The 17,604-nt window shown below is 44.2% G+C and overlaps 1 protein-coding gene across 8 annotated transcripts in view; it reads left to right on the top strand.

The window, feature by feature from the left end:
• Window positions 1-17,604, top strand: part of ZNF644 (zinc finger protein 644) — a 118,697-nt gene that overhangs the window by 71,866 nt on the left and 29,227 nt on the right. For 2 of the 8 annotated variants that reach the window (XM_069737551.1, XM_069737547.1), the window contains exon 3: window positions 6,174-6,307. The exons of the other annotated variants lie outside the window; for them this stretch is intronic. The gene's annotated coding sequence lies outside the window, so the exon portion shown is untranslated. The remainder of the gene's footprint in view (window positions 1-6,173; window positions 6,308-17,604) is intronic. 8 annotated transcript variants of the gene reach the window in all.

The raw sequence follows: 17,604 nt of genomic DNA, 5'->3' as shown, positions 1-17,604 counted from the left end.
AACTGGAATATCTCTAGAGCCGGTTTCACTTGGTTCATGTTCACGTGACTTAGTGGCCTAATACGGTTAGTTCAGGTGTGAAGACCTGGTGGTCCGGCCCAGTATTCCGATCTGAGCATGGTCTGTGTTTCATGGATGTGTAAACCCAGCCTAAGTGGTTAGGGTCTGTTAGTCGGCGCTCCCTATTATCTCCTTAACCCCTTTACCTCCAAGGGTGGTTTGCACGTTAATGACCGGGCCAATTTTTACAATTCTGACCACTGTCCCTTTATGAGGTTATAACTCTGGAACGCTTCAACGGATCCCAGTGATTCTGACACTGTTTTCTCGTGACATATTGTACTTCATGATAGTGGTATAATTTCTTTGATATTAAACCACTGTTTGGGCGCATGACAGAGCTCGGAAGCGAAGGAGTGCCATTCGACTTTTCAATGCAAAATTGACTGGAATCGAGATGGGACACCATGTTGCGTTTGGAGACCCCTTGATGTGCCTAAACATTGAAACCCCCCACAAGTTACACCATTTTGGAAAGTATACCCCCTAAGGAACTTAGCTAGAGGTGTGGTGAGCACTTTGACCCACCAAGTGCTTTACAGAAGTTTATAATGCAGAACCGTAAAAATAAAAAATCATTTTTTCACAAAAATTATCTTTTCGCCCCCAATTTTTTATTTTCCCAAGGGTAAGAGTAGAAATTGGACCCCAAAAGTTGTTGTGCAATTTGTCCTGAGTACGCTGATACCCCATATGTGGGGGTAAACCACTGTTTGGGAGCATGGGAGAGCTCAGAAGGGAAGGAGCGCCGTTTGACTTTTCAGTGCAAAATTGACAGGAATTGAGATGGGACGCCATGTTGCGTTTGGAGAGCCACTGATGTGCCTAAACATTAAAACCCCCCACAAGTGACACCATTTTGGAATGTAGACCCCCTTAGGAACTTATCTAGAGGTGTGGTGAGCACTTTGACCCACCAAGTGCTTCACAGAAGTTTATAATGCAGAACCGTAAAAATAAATCATATTTTTTCACAAAAATTATCTTTTCGCCCCCAATTTTTTTATTTTCCCAAGGGTAAGAGAAGAAATTGGACCCCAAAAGTTGTTGTCCAATTTGTCCTGAGTACGCTGATACCCCATATGTGGGGGGAACCACCGTTTGGGCGCATGGGAGGGCTTGGAAGGGAAGGAGCGCCATTTGGAATGCAGACTTAGATGGCATGGTCTGCAGACGTCACATTGCATTTGCAGAGCCCCTGATGTACCTAAACAGTAGAAACCCCCCACAAGTGACCCCATATTGGAAACTAGACCCCCCAAGGAACTTATCTAGATGTGTAGTGAGAACTTTGAACCCCCAAGTGTTTCACTACAGTTTATAACGCAGAGCCGTGAAAATAAAGAAAATCTTTTTTTTCCCCCACAAAAATTATTTTTTAGCCCCAAGTTTTGTATTTTCCCAAGGGTAACAGGAGAAATTGGACCCCAAAAGTTGTTGTCCTATTTGTCCTGAGTACGCTGATACCCCATATGTTGGGGTAAACCCCTGTTTGGGCATACGGGAGAGCTCGGAAGGGAAGGAGCACTGTTTTACTTTTTCAACGCAGAATTGGCTGGAATTGAGATCGGACGCCATGTCGCGTTTGGAGAGCCCCTGATGTGCCTAAACAGTGGAAAACCCCCCAATTATAACTGAAACCCTAATCCAAACACACCCCTAACCCTAATCCCAACAGTAACCCTAACCACACCTCTAACCCTGACACACCCCTAACCCTATTCCCAACCATAAATGTAATCTAAACCCTAACCCTAACTTTAGCCCCAATCCTAACTGTAGCCTTAACCCTAAGCCTAGCCCTAACCCTAGCCCTAATGGGAAAATGGAAATAAATACATTTTTCCCTAACTAAGGGGGTGATGAAGGGGGGTTTGATTTACTTTTATAGCGAGTTTTTTAGCGGATTTTTATGATTGGCAGCCGTCACACACTGAAAGACGCTTTTTATTGCAAAAAATATTTTTTGCGTTACCACATTTTGAGAGCTATAATTTTTCCATATTTTGGTCCACAGAGTCATGTGAGGTCTTGTTTTTTGCGGAACGAGTTTACGTTTTTATTAGTATTATTTTCGGACACGTGACATTTTTTGATCGCTTTTTATTCTGGTTTTTGTGAGGCAGAATGACCAAAAACCAGCTATTAATGAATTTCTTTTGGGGGAGGCGTTTATACCGTTCCGCGTTTGGTAAAATTGATGAAGCAGTTTTATTCTTCGGGTCAGTACGATTACAGCGACACCTCATTTATATCATTTTTTATGTTTTTGCGCATTTATACGATAAAAACTATTTTATAGAAAAAATAATTATTTTTGCATCGCTTTATTCTGAGGACTATAACTTTTTTTATTTTTTTGCTGATGATGCTGTATGGCGGCTCGTTTTTTGTGGGACAAGATGACATTTTCAGCGATACCATTGTTATTTATATCCGTCTTTTTGATTGCGTGTTATTCCACTTTTTGTTCGGCGGTATGATGATAAAGCGTTGTTTTTTGCCTCGTTTTTTTTTTTTTTTTCTTACGGTGTTTACTGAAGGGGTTAACTAGTGGCCCAGTTTTATAGGTCGGGTCGTTAAGGACGCGGCGATACTAAATTATGTGTACTTTTATTGTTTTGTTTTTTTTATTTAGATAAAGAAATGTATTTATGGGAATAATATATATATTTTTTTTTTCTTGTTTTTTTTACACATTTGGAAAAAATATTTTTAACTTTTTTACTTTGTACCGGGGGGGACATCACAGATCGATGATCTGACAGTTTGCATAGCACTCTGTCAGATCACCGATCTGTCTCAGAGCACTGCAGCCTTACCAAGCGCCTGCTCTGAGCAGGCACTTGGTAAGCCACCTCCCTCCCTGCAGGACCCGGATGCCGCGGCCATTTTGGATCCGGGCCTGCTGCAGGGAGGGAGGTAGGAGACCCTCGCAGCAACGCGATCACATCACGTTGCTGCGGGGGTCTCAGAGAAAACCGCAGGGAGCCCCCTCCCTGCGCGATGCTTCCCTGCACCGCGATCATGTTTGATCGCGGTGTGCCGGGGGTTAATGTGCCGGGGGCGGTCCATGACCGCTCCTGGCACATAGTGCCGGATGTCAGCTGCGATAGGCAGCTGACACTCGGCCGCGCTCCCCCCGTGAGCGCGGCCGATCGCGTATGACATACTATCCCGTCGGTGGTCATACTGGCCCACCCCACCTCGACGGGATAGTACGTCATATGACAGAAAGGGGTTAAAGGGAATCTATCAGCAGGTTCTTGCTATTTAATCTAAGAGCATGAGTTAGGTGCAGAGAGCCTGATTCCAGGGTTGTTACTTGCTCAGCAACTTTCTGTTCTTTCAATAGAATCAGTGATTTATCAGCAGGAGATTATCACTGCAGGACTAGGGGTCATGTGCCGAGCAGCCCAGCTAATCTGTGTAACCCGCCCCCACCACTGATTGGCTGCTTGCTGACAATGTACAGTGTACACAGGAATCTGCCAATCAGGGATGTGGATGGGGTTATACACAGCTCTTCATTCCTAGCACTACTACATCTACAGCAGTGAAAGCAGGGATTCTAGCAAAACAGCACCATGGAGCCCAGTAAGTGATGAATTCTTGGAATCAGGCTTTCTGCCCCTGTTTCATGCTCCTCTCAGATTCCAAAAACCTTCTGACAGATTCCCTTTAACAAATGAACCTGTACAACGGTTTCCCTGCCCCTTCCTTTGTGAGTTTGGAAATTTCCATATTTTAAAAATATTATCAACAGAAACTATATAGCAGTTGAAGAGTAGCCAAACCTTTTATGATTTTTTTTTTTAATGTTTGACAGATACTTTAATTGCCTGCAAATCGGGGCGGTTCCTAGTCCTGAGACCCCCCACTGATCCCTCAAAAGACCCCCAAGCAGTGTGCAGCTCATCAGACAGGAGCGCACAGCACTGAGTGGGCTGCGGAGTCAATAGACAGCACAGACTGGCGGATAATTAAAGTGCCTGCCATATATGAAAAAAAACATACTCCATGATTAGTTACGGTACTCTAAACATTGGTGGTGCCAAGGGGATCTATTTTCCTGTCCCCCTATTAATGATTTCTTGTGATGAAAAGTTATTATAATGTGTGAACATTTATTACCAGCATATTAAATGTTTGCTCAAAAACTTTTAAAGTTTCATGTTGGACTAGAGAGCACTGATATTATACAGTGCAATATTTCTAGTTTTATTAGGGTCGCACACATCTGTACTTTGAGGGAAGTATTTTATTTGGAATAGACCTCTGTTGTATTCTGCGTTGTCCACCGGGTGGCAGTGTAGTCCACGATATGTGTAAGTCTTCCTGTACCTGAGATTGATTGTCACATTCCGCCTTTAAGCTGTCAGACGCTAGATGTCTGGTTATCGGGCTCCGTTCACATCACTTGTGCTGGATCTGTGGCATGACGGACACCAGCTGCTCACAATACCATTGACTTACTACCATTGGGTTCATCTAGTGGCACTGAATTGCTCTCTGTTTAGATGGCAAAAGTATTGCTGCAAGACACAAATGTGACAGAAATGTGAACAAAGCCTGAGAAGAAGCAGAAGAAAACATAATGGTCATTATTCATTAAACAGTTTGTGCCAGAAAAAGTGGCTTAAAACCGTTGCAAATGGCACAGAATTTTTGCTCAACTTGTAGCTGCTCAACATTTTGCAAATATTAGCATTTGTATACCAGCTCTGCAAATGTTTTGAAAAGTGGACGTAAATTAGTTTGAGGGGCTTGTTTGTGCGCAGAACAAAACATTTTTTTTTGCATTTTTTTTGTGAGTTGTCTTTGTCAGCGACACCATTTTTTGGGGTACATATAAGGCGTGGCTATTAAACACTGGGAAAATGATGCAAGTACCGTTTCCATAGTTTTCAGTGAGATCACTCACATTTATCCAGGGCATCAATTGTTGCTACCCTTCAAGGAGTTGGATTAGAAAACAAGAAAGCTGATCCTGATGGTGCGGATATAAGGTTTAAGGCCTCTTTCACACTTCCGTCTTTTTTCCTCCCGTCGAAATCCGCCGATTTTGCAAAAAACGGGATCCTGCAAATTTTTCTGCAGGATCCTGTTTTTTCCCATAGACTTGTATTAGCGACGGATTGTGACGGATGGCCATCCGTTTAATTCGTCGTGCACTGGATCCGTCGGTCCGTCGTGCGGAGAAAACGTTCAGATGAACGTTTTTTCTGCACGTCGGAAAATCGCTCAGCGACGGGTCCTGCGCTTCCCATCGTCAGTTATAATGGAAGCCTATGGACGCAGGATCCGTCGCTGACCGTCACACACAGGAATCGGCCGTATGCGGATGCTTCCGCATGCGTCGTTTTGACGATGCAGAGAAAAAAAGAAATTGCTACCAGCTGCGTCCTACGCTCCGTCAAAACAACGCATGTGGAAGCATCCGCATACAGCCGCACGACCTGCGTACCTAATGTTAAAGATAAGTACGCAGGCCGCATGCAGAAGTAGGCGGAGCTAGCAGCCGAGGTGCGGCCGAGGCGGGGCTTCATGAAGGAAGTCCACAGCTCCTCAAAACGCTAGTGTGAAACTAGCCACAGGTATGGTAAAAATGCTGCAAAACTAAGGCCTCCTTCACACATCAGTGTTTTCCCTGTGCGAGAACAATGGACAAGTTTTATCAGTGACTTTCATCAGTTTCCTCCAAGTTTAGTCCCAAGTGTCATCGTTTTTTCTCATACGTTAAATAAAATAAAAGTCTCTATCTTCTCCTATGTAACTATGCCTGAACATCGGACCGCACTCGGCTGTTATCTAAGTGCTGTCCAATTATTTTCACAGATCCATAGACTTGCATTGCAGATTTTGTCCCAACACTCAGATCAAAGTCGGACATGTCCCGTGAACACTTGGTTTGCGAAAAATCAAAGACATGCTAAAATACAGATAGTACTCATACATGAAAAAAGGATGTCTGAATGAGGTCTAAAAATTCTTTCAAAATCGTTAATTTTTTATTTTTTTACTGTGTTATCAATCAGTAATTTGTGTTTGTATTTTGTGCATTAAAATACTTTCCGGTTGCTTTCTTCTGCCATTTTTTTTCTTAATGTAAGTCTTTGAAAGGCTTGCACAGGGTCTCATGAACTTACATTGAGAAAGTGACTTCCGACCACACAGGAGATGATGCATGAACCAGCAGAGGACAGGAGCAGCGCTGCAAACTGCAGAAGACACACGCCACTGATTGGTAAGGGAGGGGAAAAAAATATATATACCGTATATACTTGAGTATAAGCCGAGATAATCAGCCCAAAAAAATGGACTGAAAGTGCTCCTCTCGGCTTATACTCGGGTCATGGAAGGCCGGGGGGGGGGGGGGGGGTGTCGGCGGGTTAGGGGGAGCGACGCCTGCCAAATACTCACCTGCTCCTGGCGCGGTCCCCGCATGTCCCATGGTCTTCGGGCGATGCAGTTTCTTCCCTTGTTCAGCGGTCACTGGTACCTCTCATTAAAGTAATGAATATGGACTCCACTCCCATAGGGGTTGTGCCGCATATTCATTACTGTAATGAGCGGTACCATGTGACCGCTCACTTTGGGAAGAAGCTGCCGCACCCGGAGACCGTGGGACATGCAGGGACCGCGTCTGGATTGCCGGGAGCAGGTGAGTATTTCATATTTACTTTCCCTCGTTCCACCGCCGCCTCCTCGTCTTCCACGTCCTCTGCAGTGACTGTTCAGGTCAGAGGGCGTGATGACTTACTAGTGTGCGCGCCGCCCTCTGCCTGGTCAGTGCGGAGAGACGGGACGCTGAGGAGCAGCGGGCAGCGACGAGAGGGGAGTATGTCATTTTTTTTTTTTTTTTTTTTTTTTAGTGCAGCAGCATTACATGTGGCACAGTGCATAAAGAACTGCATGGAGCATTATATGGAGCGTCTATGGGGCCATAAAGAACTGCATGGAGCATTATATGGGGCATCTATGGGGCCATAAAGAACTGCATGGAGCATTATATGGGGCATCTATGGGGCCATAAAGAACTGCATGGAACATTACATGGAGCATCTTACGGGGCCATAATGAACTTTATGGAGCATTATATGGGGCTCCTGATTCAATATGGATATTCAAAAACACTTAACCTACTGATGTCTCAATTAATTTTACTTTTATTGGTATCTATTTTTATTTTTGACACATACCGGTAGCTGCTACATTTCCCACCCTAGGCTTATACTTGAGTCAATAAGTTTTCCCAGTTGTTTGTGGCAAAATTAGGGGGTCAGCTTATACTCGGGTCGGCTTATACTCGAGTATGTACGGTATATATCACCAGAGTGGTCCTGTAATAATTCACTTTCATCAAAAAGAAAGTGGATAATCAAAACTGAAACCTAAATAAAATCAATATTGCTCTAGATACAGTTGTGCTCGAAAGTTTACATATCCTGACAGAATTTTTCTTTCTTGGCCTTTTTTTCAGAGAATATGAATGTTAACACCAAATCTTTCTCTCCACTCATGGTTAGTGGTTGGGTGAAGCCATTTATTGTCAATCTACTGTGTTTTCTCTTTTTAAATCATAATGACAACCCAAAACATCCAAATAACCTTGATCAAAAGTTCACATACCCTGGTGATTTTGGCCTGATAGCGTGCACAGAAGTTGATACAAATGGATTTGAATGGCTCCTAAAGGTAACATCCTCACCTGTTACCGGTTTGCTTGTAATCATTGTGTGCATAAAAGCTGAGTGAGTTTCTGGGATCCAGACAGACTCTTGCATCTTTCATCCAGCCACTGACTTTTCTGGATTGTGAGTCATGGGGAAGCAAAAGAATTGTAAAAGGATCTACGGGAAACTGCCAGGAAAATTGTTCATGATGCAAACCCCCCCCACAAATAATAGCTAAAATACTGGACTCTCTGAAAACTAGGGGTGTGGCTGTTTCAAGATGCACAATAAAGAGGCACTTGAAGAAAAATGGGCTGCATCGTCGAGTTGCCAGAAGAAAGCCATTACTGCGCGAATGCCACAAAGTATCTTGCCTACAATACGCAAAACAGCACAGAGACAAGCCTCAAAACTTCTGGAACAAGGTAACTTGGAGTGATGAGACCAAATTTTTACTTTTTGGCCACAACCATAAACGTTACATTTGGAGAGAGGTCAACAAGGCCTATGATGAAAGGAACACCATTCCTACTGTAAAGCACGGAGGTGGATCGCTGATGTTTTAGGGATGTGTGAGATACTAAGGCATAGGAAACTTGGTCAAAGTTGAAGGAAAGATGAATGCAGTACGTTATCAGCAAATACTCGTTATCCGCATATACTGGAGGCAAATTTGCACTCATCAGCCCAGAAGCTGCGCATGGGATATACTTGGATGTTCCAACATGACAGCGATTCAAAACACAAGGCCAGGTCAACCTGTCATTGGCTACAACAGTACAAAGTGAAGGTTCTGGAGTGGCCATCTCAGTCTCCTGACCTCAATATCATTGAGCCACTCTGGGGAGATCTCAAGCGCGCAGTTCACAGCCCAGGAATTTACAGGAACTGGAGGCTTTTTGCCAAGAAGAGTAGGCAGCTTTACCATATGAGAAAATGGAAAGAACCTCGTCCACAACTGCCACAAAAGACTAAAAGCTGTCATTGATGTTAGAGGCGGCAAAACACACGGTATTAAGAAATGGGGTATGTGAACTTTTGATCAGGGTCATTTTGATGTTTTGGGTTTTGTCATTATGATTTTCAAAAGAGAAAACACAGTAGTTTGACAATAAATGACTTCACCCAACCACTAACAATGAGTGGAGAAAAAGTTTTGGTGTTGCTGTAACATCTGGATGCTGCAGGTTGCACAAATATGCAGTGTCCAACCTGCAGCGTTTACTGATCGTCTGCACATACCCTGACAGCAAAGATGAATAATAATAATAAAAAAAAAATTCAAATTTTTTTTTTTCATCCTTATTTTTTACATCATTAAAGGCGTTGTCCAATAGTAAAATGATTATTTTTTAGGCCTGGGGTTATTAAAAATAATAAATGACTGGATACTCCCCTTGCAGCTTCTTATCTAGCACAGCTTGCTCTGGAGGTCTATAACCGCTCTGGGAGTGGTGTCACATAACCAGAACAGCCTGTGATTGGCTGCATAGAGTTATCGGTGCGCTCTTCTGGTCATGTGACCACTGCAGCCAGTTATAGGCTGCAGCAATGATGTGACTTCCGAACAGTAAAGTCACCGTTTCCAGAGCTAGCATAGACCTCCCGAGCGTGTTGCGCTGGATTCCTGGGGGGCACTGGAAGGTGAGTGTGCCTAATTTTTAACCCCTTCTAGGCCGGGTGATTTTCTGCTTTTATTCTTTAGTTTTTTTCCTCCTTTTCTTTCAAGAGTCATAATTTTTCCTCCTTCAATATTTTCTAAGGGCTTAAAAAATAAAAACAGTTCAGTGAAATTGTGCAAACCTCAATTTCTCAAAAAATTTTTTGGGGTGTATGAGCTGGCAACTTGATTCTTCAGGTCAGTATGATTAACACAACACCAAACGTGTTTGTGTATACATATATAGTTTTTCATGTCCCGTTATGCTTATGCTGTTTATTGATCTCTTTAATGAATGTTAGATTTTAATTGGCTGGACTTTTTTACATGGGGATGTGGAGTCAGTAAGCCAAACCACCCACTCCAGCTCTGACTCCACCGCACTGGTCACCAGGGCTGTGGAGTCGGTGTCATGGAAATTGAGGAGTCAGAGGTTTGGCTTACCGACTCCACAGTTCTGCTGGTCACTACTGAGCATGTACATAAAGTGCAGCACAGATTTATCTCCACTAAAAGCCGACATTTATAGGACATTTCATAAGTTTCTCAATTATTCTGAAAACTTTAACAACACATCCTGCATTGAACTACTGTACCCAAATTACTATATATTTTAGGAGTCGGTCCATTTTATACCGACTAACTCCACAGCCCTATTCACTACTGAGCATGTACATAAAGTGCAGCACAGATTCTTCTCAACTAAAAGCCCAGATCCTAAGATCAGGAACAGAACAGACATTTATAGGACCGTTCATAACTTTCCCAAGTTATTATGAAAACATTTACAGCACATCCTGCATTGTACTACTGTACCCAATTTATTATATCTTTCGGGAGTCTGAGTCAGTACATTTTATACAGACTCTAAAGGTACCGTCACATTTAGCGACGCTGCAGCGATCCAGACAACGATCCCGATTGCTGCAGCGTCGCTGTTTGGTCGCTGGAGAGCTGTCACACAGACAGCTCTCCAGCGACCAACGATGCCGGTCCCCTGGTAACCAGGGTAAACATTGGGTTACTAAGCGCAGGGCCGCGCTTAGTAACCCGATGTTTACCCTGGTTACCAGCGTAAACGTAAAAAAAAAACAAACACTACATACTTACCTTCCGGTGTCTGTCCCCCGGCGTTCTGCCTCCTGCACTGACTGTGAGCGCCAGCCGGAAAGCAGAGTGGTGACGTCACCGCTGTGCTCTGCTTTCCGGCTGGCCAGCGCTCACAGTGCAGAGAAGCAGAGCGCCGGGGGACAGACACCGGAATGTAAGTATGTAGTGTTTGTTTGTTTTTTTACGTTTATGCTGGTAACCAGGGTAAACATCGGTTTACCCTTGTTACCAGTGAAGACATCGCTGAATCGGCGTCACACACACCGATTCAGCAATGTCTGCAGGAGATCCAGCGACGAAATAAGGTTCAGGCCTTTCTGCTCCGACCAACGATGGCACAGCAAGATCCTGATCGCTGCTGCCTGTCAAACTCAACGATATCGCTATCCAGGACGCTGCAACGTCACAGATCGCTAGGGATATCGTTGAGTGTGAAGGTACCTTAACAACACCAAAATGGACACACGACTCCCAATGCCACAGCCCTGCTTTTACTGATGACATGATAACAATATCTCTATTTTAAAAAATATATATATATTTCTCTATTTTTAATGGGGTAAAAGAGTGGGGAGGTTTTTTTTTTAATTTATGTGTATATGATATACAATTATTTATTATTTTTAACATTTTTCTGTGTTTTACTACTTGCCTGTTCTACCCAGCGCTGGCACAGAGCGGTCACCAACTGCTCTTGCTGGTGATTTAGTTGCTCCACACCAACAGAGCAGCCCATCTTCTTCCAAGCTGTTCTAATGACTGGGTGTGACTTCTGACGTCATGCTGATTGACAGCCTTCTGCCGGATGTGATGCCTCGTCAGTAGAGCAGAGCGTAAGAGAAGCCGCTGCTCTGTCAACATGATGGCAGAGGAAACTGCTGAATCTCCTGCAGGAATAATCAGTGACCGCTCTGATCCGGTGCAGATTGGCGACGGGCGCAACAGGCAGGTAGTTAGCAACTATTTGCATGTTCATTTTTAGGCCCATCGTTAAAAAAAAAATGTATATAGTTCTGGATAATTTTTCTTTAAACCATGCCTAAAAAAATATATTGTATGTATGTAAAAAATATATTGTATGTATGACAACCCATTTAGTCATGAAGTAAATTTGAAGTATGCACTTTATTTTGTGTGTTGATAAAATTATAGCGATAACCGCATTATATCTGAGTGGCATACGATTTTTACAGATAAAGTTTCCTACGTTTATAATAAAAAAGTATTTGATCACGTACAGTTTTTTAATATACGTAATAGAAAATGAATCTCACAAGAACGTAAAAACCGAACGCGAGAATGTAAAAAAAAATGTCTGGACACACGAACGTAACAAGGACATAAAAAACGGACGCGAACATCACAAGGACGTAAAAATCACACACACACGTCACACGGACGTAAAAAAAAGATGAACGTCACAAGGATGTAAAAAACGGACACACGAACATCATAAAGACGTAAAAAACACATGAACGTCAAAAGGACGTAAAAAACACGAACGTCACAAGGACATAAAAACACACGAACGTCACCGGAACGTAGAAAACAGACGCATGAACGTCACAAGGACGTAGAAAATTGACAGAAACGAGTGTCACAAGCACATGAAAATTGGACACAAACGTCACAAGGACGTAAAAAGCGCACACGAATGTCACAAGGACGTAAAAAAAAAATGCTCGGACACATGAATGACACAAAGATGTGAAAAATGGACAGACACACACGAACCTCACAATGACACAGATGAAAATTGTGCGGATTTTATGATTGAAACGCAAACAATTTTTCATATGCTTATCTTCAGCCGGTCTTAGACTGATACGCAGCCTACTAGGTTCTTTGTTTGGCAAGACCAAATATGCTTCCTAAGTACTTGGCAAACACATAGACGATTTATTAGTCCTCCTACTGCCATAGCAAGCCGTCATCAGCCTGCTGCGCTCAGCCGATGGGTAGCAGAAGGTGTGATCTCCCTCTGTCAGACTCTTCAGATGCTATGCTCGCTGTTCACTGTTGAATCTAAGGAGTCCAATGGCCTGGACCTGTACAGAGCTGCGATTCTGGGCGCTGCAGCCCAATTCTGTATCAGCTGGGTCTTGCTGCCGATGGCATGGGCACAGCCGCTAATGCTCAATCCATGACTGTGACGTATAGGTACATGATGATGCGGTAAATAACACTTTACCACAAATGTCCATGTAAGAATGGGTTAAAGAGTTGTCCAACTTTGTGGTTTGTTTTTTAAGCAGTTCACTACTGGTACCCCTTTTGAAATGCCACCTATGGTGCACCACACCCAAAGGGTTTAACATAGCTATAAAAAAAATCTTTGCAATTTTGTGGCGACACACGACCTTTTAAACAAATGTGTGATTTGGTAATTATTGAAGTGTATTCTTAACGGATGTCTCCGCGCTGGTAAATGTAACTTTAAAATTGAGTAGTAATAAGCAAAAACTTGTTAGCAGCTTTAATGAGTGTTGAATCACAGCTAGAGGAAAGCGCTGGTTATTTGCAACTGCAAAAATGTATTCGTTTGGTAAGATGTGATAGAAAAAAATGCATACTAATGATTCAGATTCAGCGCAAATGTTCGTTTTTCAAAACTTTTAGGCTTGTAAAAATCCGCTTTAACAAATTCTAATTTTATGACATTACATATTGGGTTTTAGACGTAATAATAAAGAGAGATGTGTTTTTAATTCCAACATGCAAAAGCGATTTGCTGGAAAGTATTAAGTCAGTAATGCCCAAAATGAGTACAAAAAAATCATAGCAAGTAAAAAAAAATACTTTAATAAGAGGATGCCCGTCTGGCATTTTCAGCTCTCTAAACCCACACCATGCTATAATACATGACACGTTCAGCGATGCCCCTGTTTATACTTGTAGACGCAGCAGCATCTCCCTCTCCCCATCGTAAATGTGTTCCTACATTTCCAGGAAGAGTAACAAAGGAATTGCACAACATAGTGACTAAACAGATTCTCCAGAATTGATATTTTACGGGGAATGCAAGTACTAAAACAGGCGACTCAAGAGCTGTCAGGCTTTCTTTAAGCTAGTCATAGATTTCACCTCCAAACTTGGGTTCAAGTCTGCAGTCACCTTGTGTGAATCCTCACAGCTTGCACACTGCGCACTGTCCGTATTCTTCGGTGCCGGGAGCGGACATGCGCGTGACTGCAAGTATTCAATTTGAATACATGCAGTTACAGGCCAACTAGACATGCTCAACGCCAGTGTATTTAGCTAGGCTGGACATATCTAGTTGAAAAGTGGCTGACAGTTTGTAAATCACATACTTGTGGTCACATCACCGTTCGCTGGCAGCGCCAGCAATAGAGAATCCTGTGAGGATTCTCAAGTTCAGCCACATGTAGTGCAGGACAACTGTAAATGTGCTTGTTCCGTTTGGCCAATGTCAGGCAGCTGCTACAAAGGCAAATAAAATAATGGGATGCATTAAAAGAGACATAGATGCTCATGAGGAGAACATAATTTTACCTCTATACAAGTCTCTAGTTCGACCACACTTAGAATACTGTGCACAGTTCTGGTCTCCGGTGTATAAGAAAGACATAGCTGAACTAGAGCGGGTGCAGAGAAGAGCGACCAAGGTTATTAGAGGACTGGGGGGGTCTGCAATACCAAGATAGGTTATTACACTGGGGGCTATTTAGTTTGGAAAAACGAAGACTAAGGGGTGATCTTATTTTAATGTAGATATAGATGAGGGGACAGTACAAAGACCTTTCTGATGATCTTTTTAATCATAGACCTGAGAGGGGGACAAGGGGGCATCCTCTACGTTGGGAGGAAAGAAGGTTTAAGCGTAATAACAGACGCGGGTTCTTTACTGTAAGAGCAATGAGAATATGGAACTCTCTGCCGTATGATGTTGTAATGAGTGATTAATTACTAAAATTTAAGAGGGGACTGGATACATTTATGGAAAAGTATAATGTTACAGGGTATATATACTAGATTCCTTGATAGGGCGTTGATCCAGGGAACTAGTCTGATTGCCGTATGTGGAGTCGGGAAGGAATTTTTTTCCCAATGTGGAGCTTACTCTTTGCCACATGGTTTTTTTTTGCCTTCCTCTGGATCAACATGTTAGGGCATGATAGGTTAGGCTATAGGTTGAACTAGATGGACTTATAGTCTTCCTTCAACCTTAATAACTATGTTACTATGTTACATGGATAAATCTGTACTGTGGTGGTTATAATGAGGCACAGCTCTGCAGCAGAGCTGTCAGCTCTATGCGAGGACAAGTGCTGCAAATATTTGTAGTGAGACAAAGTTACTTTTGCTGTACTGTGTTAGCTCTCCTGTGCTGCGTTGGCTCTCCTGTGCTGCGTTGGCTCTCCTGTGCTGCGTTGGCTATCTTTTGCCGCGTTGGCTCTCCCGTGCTGTGCTGCGTTGGCTCTCCTTTGCTGCGTTGGCTCTCCAGTGCTGTGTTGGCTCTCCTGTGCTGCGTTTGCTCTCCTGTGCTGCGTTGGCTCTCCTGTACTGTGTTGGCTCTCCTGTGCTGTTAGCTCTCCTGTGCTGTATTAGCTCTCCTGTGCTGTGTTGGCTCGCCTGTGCTGTGTTGGCTCTCCCGTGCTGTGCTGCGTTGGCTCTCCCGTGCTGTGCTGCGTTGGCTCTCCTGTGCTGCGTTGGCTCTCCTGTGCTGTGTTGGCTCTCCTGTGCTGCGTTTGCTCTCCTGTGCTGCGTTGGCTCTCCTGTACTGTGTTGGCTCTCCTGTGCTGTGTTAGCTCTCCTGTGCTGTATTAGCTCTCCTGTGCTGTGTTGGCTCGCCTGTGCTGTGTTGGCTATCCTGTCCTGTGTTGGCTCTCCTGTGCTGTGTTGGCTCTCCTGTGCTGTGTTGGCTCTCCTGTACTGTGTTAGCTCTCCTGTACTGTGTTGGCTCTCCTGTACTGCGTTGGCTCTCCTGTGCTGCGTTGGCTCTCCTGTACTGTGTTAGCTCTCCTGTGCTGCGTTGGCTCTCCTGTACTGTGTTAGCTCTCCTGTGCTGTGTTGGCTCGCCTGTGCTGTGTTGGCTCTCCTGTGCTGTGTTAGCTCTCCTGTGGTGTGTTGGCTCTCCTGTGCTGTGTTGGCTCTCCTGTGCTGTGTTGGCTCTCCTGTGCTGTGTTGGCTCTCCTGTGCTGTGTTGGCTCTCCTGTGCTGTGTTGGCTCTCCTGTGCTGTGTTGGCTCTCCTGTCCTGTGTTGGCTCTCCTGTGCTGTTTTGGCTCTCCTTTGCTGTGTTTGGCTCTCCTGTGCTGTGTTAGGCCTCTTTCACACTTCCGTTTTTTACAATCAGTCACAATCCGTCAAAATGTTGAAAAGACGGATCCTGTGCAGATTGTAAAAAACGGGTGCACTGGGTCCGTTTTTTTACGGATCCGTTGAGGCTATGTGTATGCGTCTTTGCCGCATTTTTCCGCTGCGAAAACGCATACGCAACACAACCCAGGTTAAAAATAAAATTAAAAAATCGTGATATTTTTACCTTCCGGTGTCCCCCCGTGGCCTTCCCGATGCTTGCGATGCTGCCGGCAGCTCCAGTTCCCAGTAATGCATTGCGAAATGACCCGATGACGTAGCAGTCTCGCGAGACCGCTACGTCATTACAGGTCATTGTCTCGCAATGCATTACTTGGAACGGGAGCTGCCGGCAGCATCGGGAAGGCCGCGGGGGACACCGGAAGGTAAAAATATCACAATTTTTTTTCATTATTTTTAACATTACTGTATATACTCGAGTATAAGCCAAAATTTTCAGCCCATTTTTTGGGGGCTGAAAGTCCCCCTCTCGGTTCATACTCGAGTCATACCCAGGGGTTGGCAGGGGAGCGGGGGCTGTCTAATTATACTCACCTGCTCCTGGCGCTGTCCCTGCAGGTCCCTGGCTGCCCGGCGCCCCAGTTTCTTCCTGTACTGAGCGGTCACATGGTACCGCTCATTACAGTAATGAATATGCGGCTCCATCTCCCATAGAGGTGGAGCCGCATATTCATTACTGTAATGAGCGGTAACGGTGACCGGTCAGTACAGGGAGGAGCAGCAGCGTCGGGGAAGAAGCAGGGACTGCACAGCGCCAGGAGCAGGTGAGTATAATGGGGAGCGCTGCGCGATATTCACCTGCTCCTCGTTCCAGCGCAGCTCCATCTGCACCGCAGTGACGCTCAGGTCAGAGGGCGCGATGACATGGTTAGTGCGCCCTCTGCCTGAACGTCAGTGCAGAAGACGCTGACTGTCACACACAGGAATCCAGCGATGGGTCCAGTTTTTCCCCTCTGAGCATGCCCGGAAGGATTTTTCAAGCCTGAGAAAAAGTCTCTCTCTCCCTCTCTCTCATCCGTCGCACATGTTTTTCACTATTTTCATGACGTCCGTCGATACGTCATTTCACTGCACGGCGACGGAAACCAGAAAACGCAAGTGAGAAAGTAGCCTAATCGTGTTTTTTCTGCTGATAGGTTCCCTTTAATAACATTTTGGTCTTTCAACGCCATGACTAACCTAAAGAGGACTTGACGGCTGATCGGTGGTACATGTCCATAGTCCAGTGTTTGGGAATGATTATCGGCCATGCGAGAGGGCCTATACTTTTGTCACCCGTGACTCTTGGCAGACAGGCGCTCTTCTGATTTCTAAGTGCACCATAAAGGGATATGAAGAACTGTTGGCTGAAAGCAGACAACCCCCTCTAAGTGACCTAATCAGTTTCTTTTGAGGCATTATAGAATAATTATGTTAATATGCAATTATCACCTAATTTTCCTCTGTGGTAACCTCAGGGGGTAGTATACAGAAGTGTGATAACAAGTGCTGTTAGTTTGCAAAAATACTGATGTAGGAAATCTTGTAAATAAGGATAGCTGGAGGCGCTCATATGATCTGTCATTTATGGTAAAAAAAAGAGGAAAGGTCACACTTCTCTCACTGAAGCCTCTCCTGAAAATTGCAACCCGATTTCAATCATATGTATTCATGTGTACCTGGCATTTCCCGTCCGTGGTATCTGCATGGATTATATGTTGGCGCCAGCTCCATTTAATAAGTTCCTGCGTACTTGCGCCTTATTTTTCTCTCTCCAATTT

This window comes from Ranitomeya imitator, chromosome 8 (genome assembly GCF_032444005.1).
Source record: "Ranitomeya imitator isolate aRanImi1 chromosome 8, aRanImi1.pri, whole genome shotgun sequence".
Classification (NCBI taxonomy): domain Eukaryota; kingdom Metazoa; phylum Chordata; class Amphibia; order Anura; family Dendrobatidae; genus Ranitomeya; species Ranitomeya imitator.
The sequence above is the reverse complement of the archived record's forward strand: the minus strand, read 5'-3'. Positions and strand labels throughout refer to the sequence as shown.